The sequence below is a fragment of the Rutidosis leptorrhynchoides genome, chromosome 3 (genome assembly GCF_046630445.1).
Source record: "Rutidosis leptorrhynchoides isolate AG116_Rl617_1_P2 chromosome 3, CSIRO_AGI_Rlap_v1, whole genome shotgun sequence".
Taxonomy (NCBI): Eukaryota; Viridiplantae; Streptophyta; class Magnoliopsida; order Asterales; family Asteraceae; genus Rutidosis; species Rutidosis leptorrhynchoides.
Window position 1 is genome coordinate 259,186,251 of NC_092335.1, and position 11,040 is coordinate 259,197,290.

Below are 11,040 nucleotides of genomic sequence, written 5' to 3' on the forward strand. Positions count from 1 at the left end.
AACCATTGCAATAGGATTCAATCAAAACGGATTTAAAACAAAGAAGTTATGGGTAAAACAAGATTGGATATTTTTACTTGTTGTAGCTACGTGAAAATTGGTAACAAATCTATACAAATCATATCCTAGATAACTTATATTGTATTATACATGTATTCTAATATATTATGTAACTTTGGGATACCATAGACACGTATGCAAATGTTTTGACATATCATATCGACCCATCTATATATATTATTTGGAACAACCATAGACACTCTATATGCAATAATGTTGGAGTTAGCTATACAGGGTTGAGGTTGATTCCAAAAATATATATACTTTGAGTTGTGATCTAGCCTGAGGCGTGTATACACTGGGTCGTGGATTGGGTCAAGATAATATATATCAATTTATTTCTGTACATCTAACTATGGACAACTAGTTGTAGATTACTAACGAGGACAACTGACTGAAAATATTTAAAACATTAAAACGTGTTAAAAAAATGTTGTAAATATATTTTCAACATACTTTGATATATATGTACATATTTGTTATAGGTTCGTGAATCGACCAGTAGCCAAGTCTTACTTTCCGACGAAGTAAAAATCTGTGAAAGTGAGTTATAGTCCCACTTTTAAAATCTAATATTTTGGATGAGAATACATGCAGCTTTATAAATATTTTACAAAATAGACACAAGTACAAACTACATTCTATGGTTGGATTATTAAACCGAATATCGCCCTTCAAGTCTGGTAGCCTAAGAATTAGGGAAATGGCCCCTAATTGACGCGAATCCTAAAGATAGATCTATTGAGCTTAACAACCCCCATTCAGGTTATGGATGGTTTAGTACTTTGAGATTATTATACAGACGAGAGGTTCTATTTTGGGGATATTCTATGCATTAAGTTAACGTCGGTTACCAGGTGTTCAACATATGAATGATTTTTATCTCTATGCAGTTTGCGAAATGGCTGATAAGAGATGTGTTATAAAAATGAAATCTTGTGGTCTATTATTATGATTTAATAATATGTAGGTTAAACTTATAACTCACCAACATTTTTGTTGACGTTTTAAGCATGTTTATTCTCAGGTGATTATTAAGAGCTTCCGCTGTTGCATACTAAAATAAGGACAAGATTTGGAGTCCATGCTTGTATGATATTATGTAAAAACTGAATTCAAGAAACTTATTTTTGATGTAATATATTCTTATTGTAAACCATTATGTAATGGTCGTGTGTAAACGGTATATTTTAGATTATCATTATTTGATAATCTACGTAATGCTTTTTTAAATCTTTATAGATAAAATAAAGGTTATGGTTGTTTTAAAAATGAATGCAGTCTTTGAAAAACGTCTCATATAGAGGTCAAAACCTCGCGACGAAATCAATTAATATGGAACGTTTATAATCAATATGAACGGGAAATTTCAGTTGGTATCCGAGCGTTGGTCTTAGAGAACCAGAAATTTGCATTAGTGTGTCTTATCGAGTTTGTTAGGATACATTAGTGAGTCTGGACTTCGACCGTGTTTTCTTTAATAACAATTGCTTAACACTTTTGTTGGAAACTATATATTATTAACATGTAAATATTATGTGATATATTAATCTCTTAACGTGTTTGATATTTTGTGATAGATGTCTACCTGTAGTACAAATCCCATTGATTCACCTAATAATAATGAAGAGTCGAATATATTTTGGGAAGATTTACAAATTCCCGAAGAGGAACCGGAAGAGGAGGAACCAGAAGAGGAGGAACCGGAAGAGGAGGAACCGGAAGAAGAGGATGAATCGGAAGAGGAGGAACCAGAAGAAGAAGAGGTTCCGGAGGAAGAAATATTGATACCTATAGTAAATCGATTAAATAAAAGAAAATCCTCAACCAACAGACCAAAGTTAATAATGGTCAATGGTGTTTTCGCCAAGGAAGCAAAATATTGGGAAGATTACCAATTTTTCGATGAATCGGATCCCGATGAGGATTCCGATGATGTTATAGAAATTACCTCGACCCAATTTAATAAAGAGAAAGAAAATAATAAGGGAAAAGGTATAAAAATAGAGAAACCCGATTCTAACCCCGATGAACTTTATATGTATCGACAACATCCGTATTTCCTAAAATGTAACAATGACCCGAGAACCTCTAAACCACCAGGTTTTTCTAAACCATTATGGAAAACGACGACTCGTATTAGAGGAACACCATATATACCTAAAAAATTAGGAAAACGAACCAAGTTCGAAGAAGAAGAAACCAGTGATTCAGATTAGAGGGTTGTAATCATGTTGTGTATTATATGTATTGTAGTGTGCTTGTACTTTTATGTTCTATGTAAAAATTGCTTGTATTGTTTGTTAATTATCTTTTACGAATCTAATCCTTGTCTATTTTACAGTATAAAAACAAAATGGATGTTAAGGTTAGACAACCGAATATTTTAGAAGACCTACCAGAGGATATGATTGAGGAAATCTTATCTAGAGTCGGTTAGAATTCATCAGCACATTTAGTTATGGAGAAATTAACTTGTCAAACATTTGAAAGACTTTCCAGAAATGCCTTAGTTTATAAAAGGCTTTCCTTTGATAGGTGGGGTATATCACATTGAGGAGACCGTAAGTTACGCCGTGTTTTTTTTAAAGCGTTAAATGCGGGGAACCCAAATGCAATTTTACGCTACGGGTTAAGAACCTATTTTGACTCAACATATCCCAACATAGGATTTCTTGAATTAGAAAGAGCTTCTAACATGCAACATAAAGAAGCATGTTATGCTTACGGGTTAGTGATGTTCGCTTCTTACCAAAGTGAGAAAAAGAACATCGGATTACAACTTTTAAATAAAACCTTCCCACAAGTGACGGATTCAGTAGTTAGGGTGAGAAACAAGGTTTTTAGATTATTACGGGGCTGTTGGACATTACGAAACCCTCGTCCTTTTGACGACATTACAACATGCTGCCTAGCCAATGGTCATAACGGTTATTTTCCACAAGACCAAGGATGGGAAGTCGTCTTAGTAAAACCAGAATGCATTACTTGTTTCTGGACTTATGAATTACGTGTCTTTATTTTCTTTGCTGAACAACTTGCATATTAACTAGATTTATCTTCAAAACTGTCGTGTATCAAAGTGTACTATATTTCATGTTATATGTAATATAGCGATGTTGTAAGTTTGAAGAATATTTATATGTGATATATTATTATAATCAGTTTTTCATATGGAATTGTAGTAGTTGAATTGTATATTAGCTACTAAGTATGAACTTAACGGGTAGGTAGTACCCGAATTTAAACTTATAAAACGCTAATATGAAGAAAAAGCTTTTATAAATGAGTTCATATTATGCTACAAAATACTATTGACTACTCTTAATATTCTGTATGATTAACTCGATTCAGTTGGCTATTTTAAAGGAAATGGCACCGACTACTCGACACACCATGAATATGAGCGAAGAAGAATTTCGTTCTTGCTGCAAACATAGCCGCAGTACAGGCTGCGCTACATACCAACAATAACTCTAAATCTAGCAATGCAGCTAACGACGCAAGAAATCGTATAGGATGCTCCTACAAAGAATTCACTGCCTGCAAACATTTAGAATTTGATGGAACCGAAGGACCAATTGGATTGAAACGGTGGACCGAGAAAGTCGAATCGGTGTTTGTCATAAGTAAGTGTATTGAAGAGGACAGAGTTAAGTACGCTACGCAAACCTTCACAGGTACTGCGTTAACGTGGTGGAACACCTATCTTGAACAGGTAGGACAAAATGCTGCTTACGCACTATCGTGGTCGGCATTCAAGCAATTGATGAACGAGCAGTACCGTCCTAGAAACGAAGTCAATAAACTCAAGGCAGAACTTAGAGAGTTACGAACACAAGGGTTCGACGTTACCACATATGAACGACGATTAACAGAGTTGTGCCTATTGTGTCCGGGAGCATTCGAAGATGAAGAAGAGAAGATCGACGCGTTTGTAAAAGGGTTACCAGTAAGGATTCAAAAAGATGTGAGTTCACACGAGCCCGCTTCTATACAGAAGGCAAGTCGAATGGCTCATAAACTCATAAATCAGATTGAGGGAAGAATTAAAGAGCAGGCGGCCAAAGAAGCCAACACGAAACAACTCAAGAGGAAGTGGGAGGAAAACGGTGACAAGAGTCACCCGTACAACAACAACAACAACAACAGTTACAACCACAATCGCAACAACTATTCCAACAACCGCAACAACAATCGCAACAATAACTGCAATCCTAACAATAACTACAACAAACATCCCAACAACAACAACAACTACAACAACCGTTTCAACAACAATAACAATCCCAACAACAACCTCAATAACAACAACGTCAACAAAAACCAAAAACAGCTATGTCATAGGTGTGAAGAAAATCATCAGGGGTTTTGCACGATATTTTGCAGTAGGTGTAAAAGAAATGGTCATAGCACGACAAAGTGTGAGGTCTACGGACCAAAGTTTAACAGAACTAAAGGAACAAATAATGTCGGAACAAGTAATGCCGAAACGAATAGTGTCGGAGCAAGTAATACCAATGCTGTTTGTTATAAATGTGGAAAACCGGGCCACATTATTAGAAATTGCCCGAATCAGGGGAATACTAATGGGCAGGGCCGTGGAAGAGTTTTCAATATTAATGCGGCAGAAGCACAGGAAGACCCGGAGCTTGTTACGGGTACGTTTCTTATTGACGATAAATCTGCTTATGTTTTATTTGATTCGGGTGCGGATAGAAGCTATATGAGTAGAGAATTTTGTGCTAAATTTAGTTGCCCATTGACGCCTTTGGATAGTAAATTTTTACACGAATTAGCAAATGGTAAATTAATTTCAGCAGATAATATATGTCGGAATCGAGAAATTAAACTGGTTAGCGAAACATTTAAGATTGACTTGATACCAGTAGAGTTAGGGAGTTTTGATGTGATAATCGGTATGGACTGGTGATGTGCGTAGAGGTGTATACGAAATAATTATATTTTTACAATGAAATACTATTAAATACGATACAATTTTACACAAGTTATTTATTTATTTATCGAGTGGATATACCTAAACCTTGCTACAACACTTATAGGCAGTGTACCTAATCGTATAGTAGTGTAGTTTTTAGTAAGTCCGGTTCGTTCCACAGGGAGCTAGCCAAGTTTAACGCTATATTTTTAAAACTATATTTTAAATATATATATAAGTAGTAGTATTATTATTATAAAAGGGGGGTTTTTACCGTTTAATGACCGGTTTGTCGATTTTAAAACTTTAGTCGCAGTTAAAACCTAATGTAAAATATTAAATAAATAAAAGACTTAATTTAAAGTGTAAAGTAAATGACGATAATAAAAGTGCAAAAAAGTAAAATGCGATAAATAAAATTGCGATAATTAAAAGTGCAATTAAATATGAAAATAAAGGAATTATGCTTATTTAAACTTCCGTAATCATGATGTTTGACGTGTTGATTTTAGTTTATTACCATGGATTAATTGTCCTTTGTCCTGGATTATTCAATATGTCCGTCTGGTTTTTGTCCATAACAGTCCATCAGTCATAAATATAAAGTGCGAGTGTCCTCGTCAAATTATCCTTACATCTGAAGTCAAATATTCCAACTAATTGGGGACTTAAACTATAATTACAACAATTTTCCTTGTATATAATTCACCCCTATTTTAATAAGTCCATTGACTATTAATCCATTCCCGTGTCCAGTTAAATGAACGATTATTAGTACTTATAATTATCCCGCCCATCGTGTCCGATCGAGTGTATATGGTTATTTATAGGTACGTCCAATTGTAAATCTTTATATTAAATTAACAAACTATCATTTAATTAAACAAATATAAAGCCCATTAATAGCCCATAGTCTAATTTCCACAAGTGTCGATCTTTTGTCCAAACCCCAATTATGGTACAAAGCCCAATTACCCAATCTTAATATTTAGCCCAACATCACGATTACTTCGATTTAAATAAGTATAAAAATAACTTAGCTACGAGACATTAATTTAACAATAGAATTAAACATAACTTACAGTGGGTGTTATTAGCGTAGTGGTACACGGACAGAGTTCCGACTTACAAAACCTTAAAACATTCGACTAACGTAACCTTATTATTATCACTAACTTAAAATTAAAATTACAAATTGAGATTACTAATTGGAGTGATATTTGATACATATGATAAGAGAAGAAAAAGATAGAGAAAGGTGTGTTTTGAAGGTGTCGACTGCATGTCTATTTATAGTACAAATAATGTACTGTTTCATCTTTGAAAATTAGGCGGACAGCTGGCTGACATGATCGAGCAAGTTGATCTTTTCAATATTACAATTCATTCTAATTCATACGTGATATATTATAAATATTATATTATTATTATTATTAATTTTATTATGAATTATATATATATTATATTTTATTCTTGTGCATAGTTGACTTGTAATTTTTAGTCCGTTGCGTCGAGCGTTGAGAGTTAACTCTGGTTGCGGTTTTTTGAACGTCCTTGCGTATAATTTAGTATCTTGTATTTTGCGTTTCGTGTCTTGTACTCTTGTAATTTTGAGACGTTTCTTATCAATAATTGGAACCACTTTGATTGTATTTTGTACTTTTGAGCTTTTTGGTCGTTTGCGTCTTCAATTCGTCGAATCTGTCTTTTGTCTTCACCTTTTATTATTTAAACGAATATCACTTGTAAATAGAATAATTGCAACTAAAAGCTTGCATTTCTTGAGGGATAATGTTATGAAATATATGTTCGTTTTTAGCATTATCAAATATTCCCACACTTGAGCGTTGCTTGTCCTCAAGTAATATAGTCTTGAAATAAAAATACTAGAATCACTTCTTTATTCTTCACACTTTGTACATCAGTGATTTCTATATGGCAGTATGAATAATGGTAGTAACGATGTGGTTTACAGTCCCACGTGACTATAAAAATTTAGATCCTTTAGGAAATTGGATCTTTATGAAAACATTTGATCTTTTGATAATTAAATCTAGCTTTTACCCTAGATAAGTTTTCCGGAATAACCCTTCACCGGCGTTTGCAAAATGTTTTTGTGGGTTTGTTGGGTTTCAGATTTGAAAATTTTAGCTCAAAACTTATGGTTTTGTGTCACCCACTTGCTAACCTTGTATTGGGAAAGCAACACGTCCAGTATACTTGCTCCGTATATTACCTTTTGGTAAACTACCGTCCGATTGTAAAGGAAAGCGTTAAACAAGCAACTGTTAAGGCATTGTCCCATGACATGCTTTTAATTATGGTCTATAACGTGTCGGATGCAATTACTATCCTTTGTAGGTGCAATAGTAAAGATCACCCTATAGTTTTTCGGTCTGGCACAAGGTCCTATCTTTGACCATGCTATGCAACCACCGTTCTTACGGTTGACACCCGATTTGGTTCAGGTGACCTTATGAATTCCAGGTGAATTCCTAGGATTTTACGTTCAATGGTAATGAACGCATTGAAAATGGGTTTTCAGAAAACAAATCGGTTTTAATATTGATCAAAATATTTTCTCGTTCAAGCTCGAGTTTAGATATCATTGAATTCCATGAGTTTGTAATTTTCAATCTTTAAAGTCAATCTCAAGGATTGAGTAATATCAGGCTTAATAGCTGATTTTTAATCTTTAAGGAGATTATCCTTTCTGGAGGACTGATTCATTAGTCTTATCAAGCTAATTTGCACGGCGCCCTCCCCATTTTACGAGACAGATCCTCTCATGGATAGGATAAGTCTGATCACATGGCGACCCTATTTGATGCTGAGGTCCGTGGATTTCCAGCTGATTTTTGAGAAAACTTTTCAAGGTTTTTCGTAGACTCTACAACTAGTCTGGATGACAACTTCCTGACCTAAATCAAGAAGCGCATTTCTTTTTCGGAAGACTTTACTTCCTTTTAATGATGGAATTGATTCATCGTGTAGATCTATCTTTTCTTTTTTCTTTATTATAATATTACAGGTGAAACAGTTAATTTAGTCCAAAACAAAAGCACCTGCAATAAACTTTACAGAAACATGTGATAGATAGTTTTATTGAATAACATGGTACATTCTCCCCACACTTAGTTTTTTTCTTTGCCTTTTTATTCTCCTTTATTCCATTTTAAATGAATTCAAGCGTTTTAGGGTGTTTCTCAATTTATGTCCTTTCCGAGGTAACGATAATTTCGGTATTAACACCTAGTTTTCATCGTTCATAAATATGTATAAACATGATTTTGAATTCATTTAGTTGAAAATTTTTCAAATTTTCACCAAATTTGGCAATTAAACCAAGTGTAAACCCGAGAGAATTTATAACCCTTCCCCACACTTGAGATCTTGCAATACCCTCATTTGCAAGAAATCAGTAAAAATTTAAATTCATGAGGGTGATTAGTGTAGAAAAATGATTAAAAATACCGAGTTTGCAAACCTATTGTTTTATATCACATTTGATATTTTACGTCTGGTCGTTAAAATTAGTAGCTTTTGCTGAACATAATGCCAGTTTTTGAAAGTGTGCTATTTTACCCTGTTTTGTACATAATATAAACTACAAACAAATATATACATAATATTTTCTTTTTATAAAACCTTTATTCATTAAAACAATTTAAATGAATAATTTTTAAAATTTTGTTTCCTTTTACTTTAGGTTGAGGTAGTTTCGGTACTTTTACCTACTCCGTCCCTCAACAAATTTTAAAATTTGTCATTTTAAAGTGATTGTTTTAAAAGCAAAGATTCTCAGGTTTTTTTTTTTTTTTTTTTTTTTTTTTTTTTTTTTTATGTTTTTGGCATACTTTAGATCAATAAGATTAAAAATAATGATAAAAAATTTCTCGTCCCGCTCTTGGGTAAAGCAATTTCGGTTCAAAGACCTAGTCTTCAACTTACGATGAATTTTGGAAATCAATTTTTAACTTAATGAAATAAATTAAATTTTTGTTTTTAAATTCACACCAAACTTAAATTTAAAATGCATAAAATTAAAAATTCATATTAATATAATTAAAATTTTTAATTTTACAAACTTATATTAAAAATATTAATTTAAAATATTTGCAAACTTAAATATATTGATTTTAAAAATTTACAATTTTAAAAACATGTAAGAATAAAATTAAATTTTTTTCTTTTATCCCACTTTAATCAATCAAATATTATCAAAAATATATGCCCCTCTTTTCGGTAAAGTAATTTCGGCTATATTACCTAGTTTTACTCTTGACGAATTTTTGAAATATTTTGGATTGATTGATTAAAGATATTTATACCTTATGAATAAACGGTAAATTTCGCAGTGATGTAATAAATTTTTGTATGATATCAATAATTTCGGTTACGCATACCTAATTTTATTGAATACCAATTTAATACTTTATAGCGAACGATTTAGCGTTTATTATCAAAAGGTTAAATGCAAATAAAAAAAATAAAAACTGTACATACTTACCTATGAGATAGAATTCTCAGTGACCTGCTTTAACCCACTCATAATATAGTCGGACTAATTGGTTTTCCATAGCTACATAGGCGTAACCTCGAGCATTCAACGATTTTTCTTCTAAACATATGAACGGTCCTTCTCTGCATAAAGTAACGAACTCGGTATTGGAATATGTCTGATTCGTCGAGCATTTTCCTCCGTGTGACCATTTTCCGCATTTGTGAAATCTTTCAAGGTGTAGTGCTCTTCTTTTCGCTGCGGATTTTGATTTTTCTTAACCAAAATGTAACTTATTATGATCGTTCATGAGTTCTTTTCTTACTTCGTCCAATTTGGCTCTTATTACTGACACCAGGTCACTCGGAAGGGTGTCAGTATTACGTTTAGTAATCAAAGCGTGCAGTTTTAGACCATGGTTTAGTTCACAGGAATTCTTCATCTCGTAAAACCTAAAAAAAAAAAATTCAGAATGGGGGGAGAAGACTAGTTCTTTAGGGTCTGCTAGGGAAAGACCATTCAGATTTCATTCTCGAGAACTACTCGAAAACAGAATATCTAACTCTAACAGAAATACATATTACCCTTAAAAGATTCGAACCTTCCCACACTTAATTAGCTGTGGTGTCGAAATTATGGTTAACTTCGTTGTCAACTTCCATCGGACTATCTATGTAATGTTTAACTCTGTGACCATTAACCTTAAATTCAATCCCATTTGAATTTATTAATTCTATTGTTCCGTATGGGAAAACTCTTTTGACTATGAATGGTCCAGACCATCTTGATTTCAATTTTCCAGGAAATAGCTTGAATCTTGAATTAAAAAGAAGAACTCTGTCTCATTCTTTAAATTCTTTTGAACTTCTGATTCTTTTATCATGCCATTTCTTCGTTCTTTCTTTATAGATTAACGAATTTTCGTATGCTTCATGTCTTAATTATTCTAATTCATTTAGCTGACTTAATCGTAGACGTCCGGCTTCATGTAAATCAAGATTACATGTCTTCAAAGCCCAAAATGCTTTGTGCTCAATTTCTACTGGAAGATGATATGCTTTTCCGTAAACGAGTTTAAAAGGTGTGGTTCCAATTGGAGTTTTGTAGGCTGTTCTAAAAGCCCAGAGTGCATCCTCCAATTTAATGGACCATTCCTTCGGATTTGATCCTACGGTTTTCTCTAGTATACGTTTTAATGCCCGGTTAGTATTTTCAACTTGTCAATTTGTTTGTGGATGATATGCAGTGGAGATTTTATGAGTTACTCCATATCTTTTGAGAACTTTCTCAAGTTGATTGTTACAAAAATGAGTACCCCGATCACTTATTAAAGCTTTCGGTGTTCCGAACCTTGCAAAAAGACGTTTTAAAAAGTTGACTACAACTCGTGCATCGTTAGTCGGGAGAGCTTGTGCTTCCGCCCATTTAGATACATAATCAATGGCAACGAGAATGTAGAGATTATTATGAGATTTTGGAAATGGACCCATAAAGTCAATACCCCAAATGTCAAATACTTCACATACTTGAATGACATTTT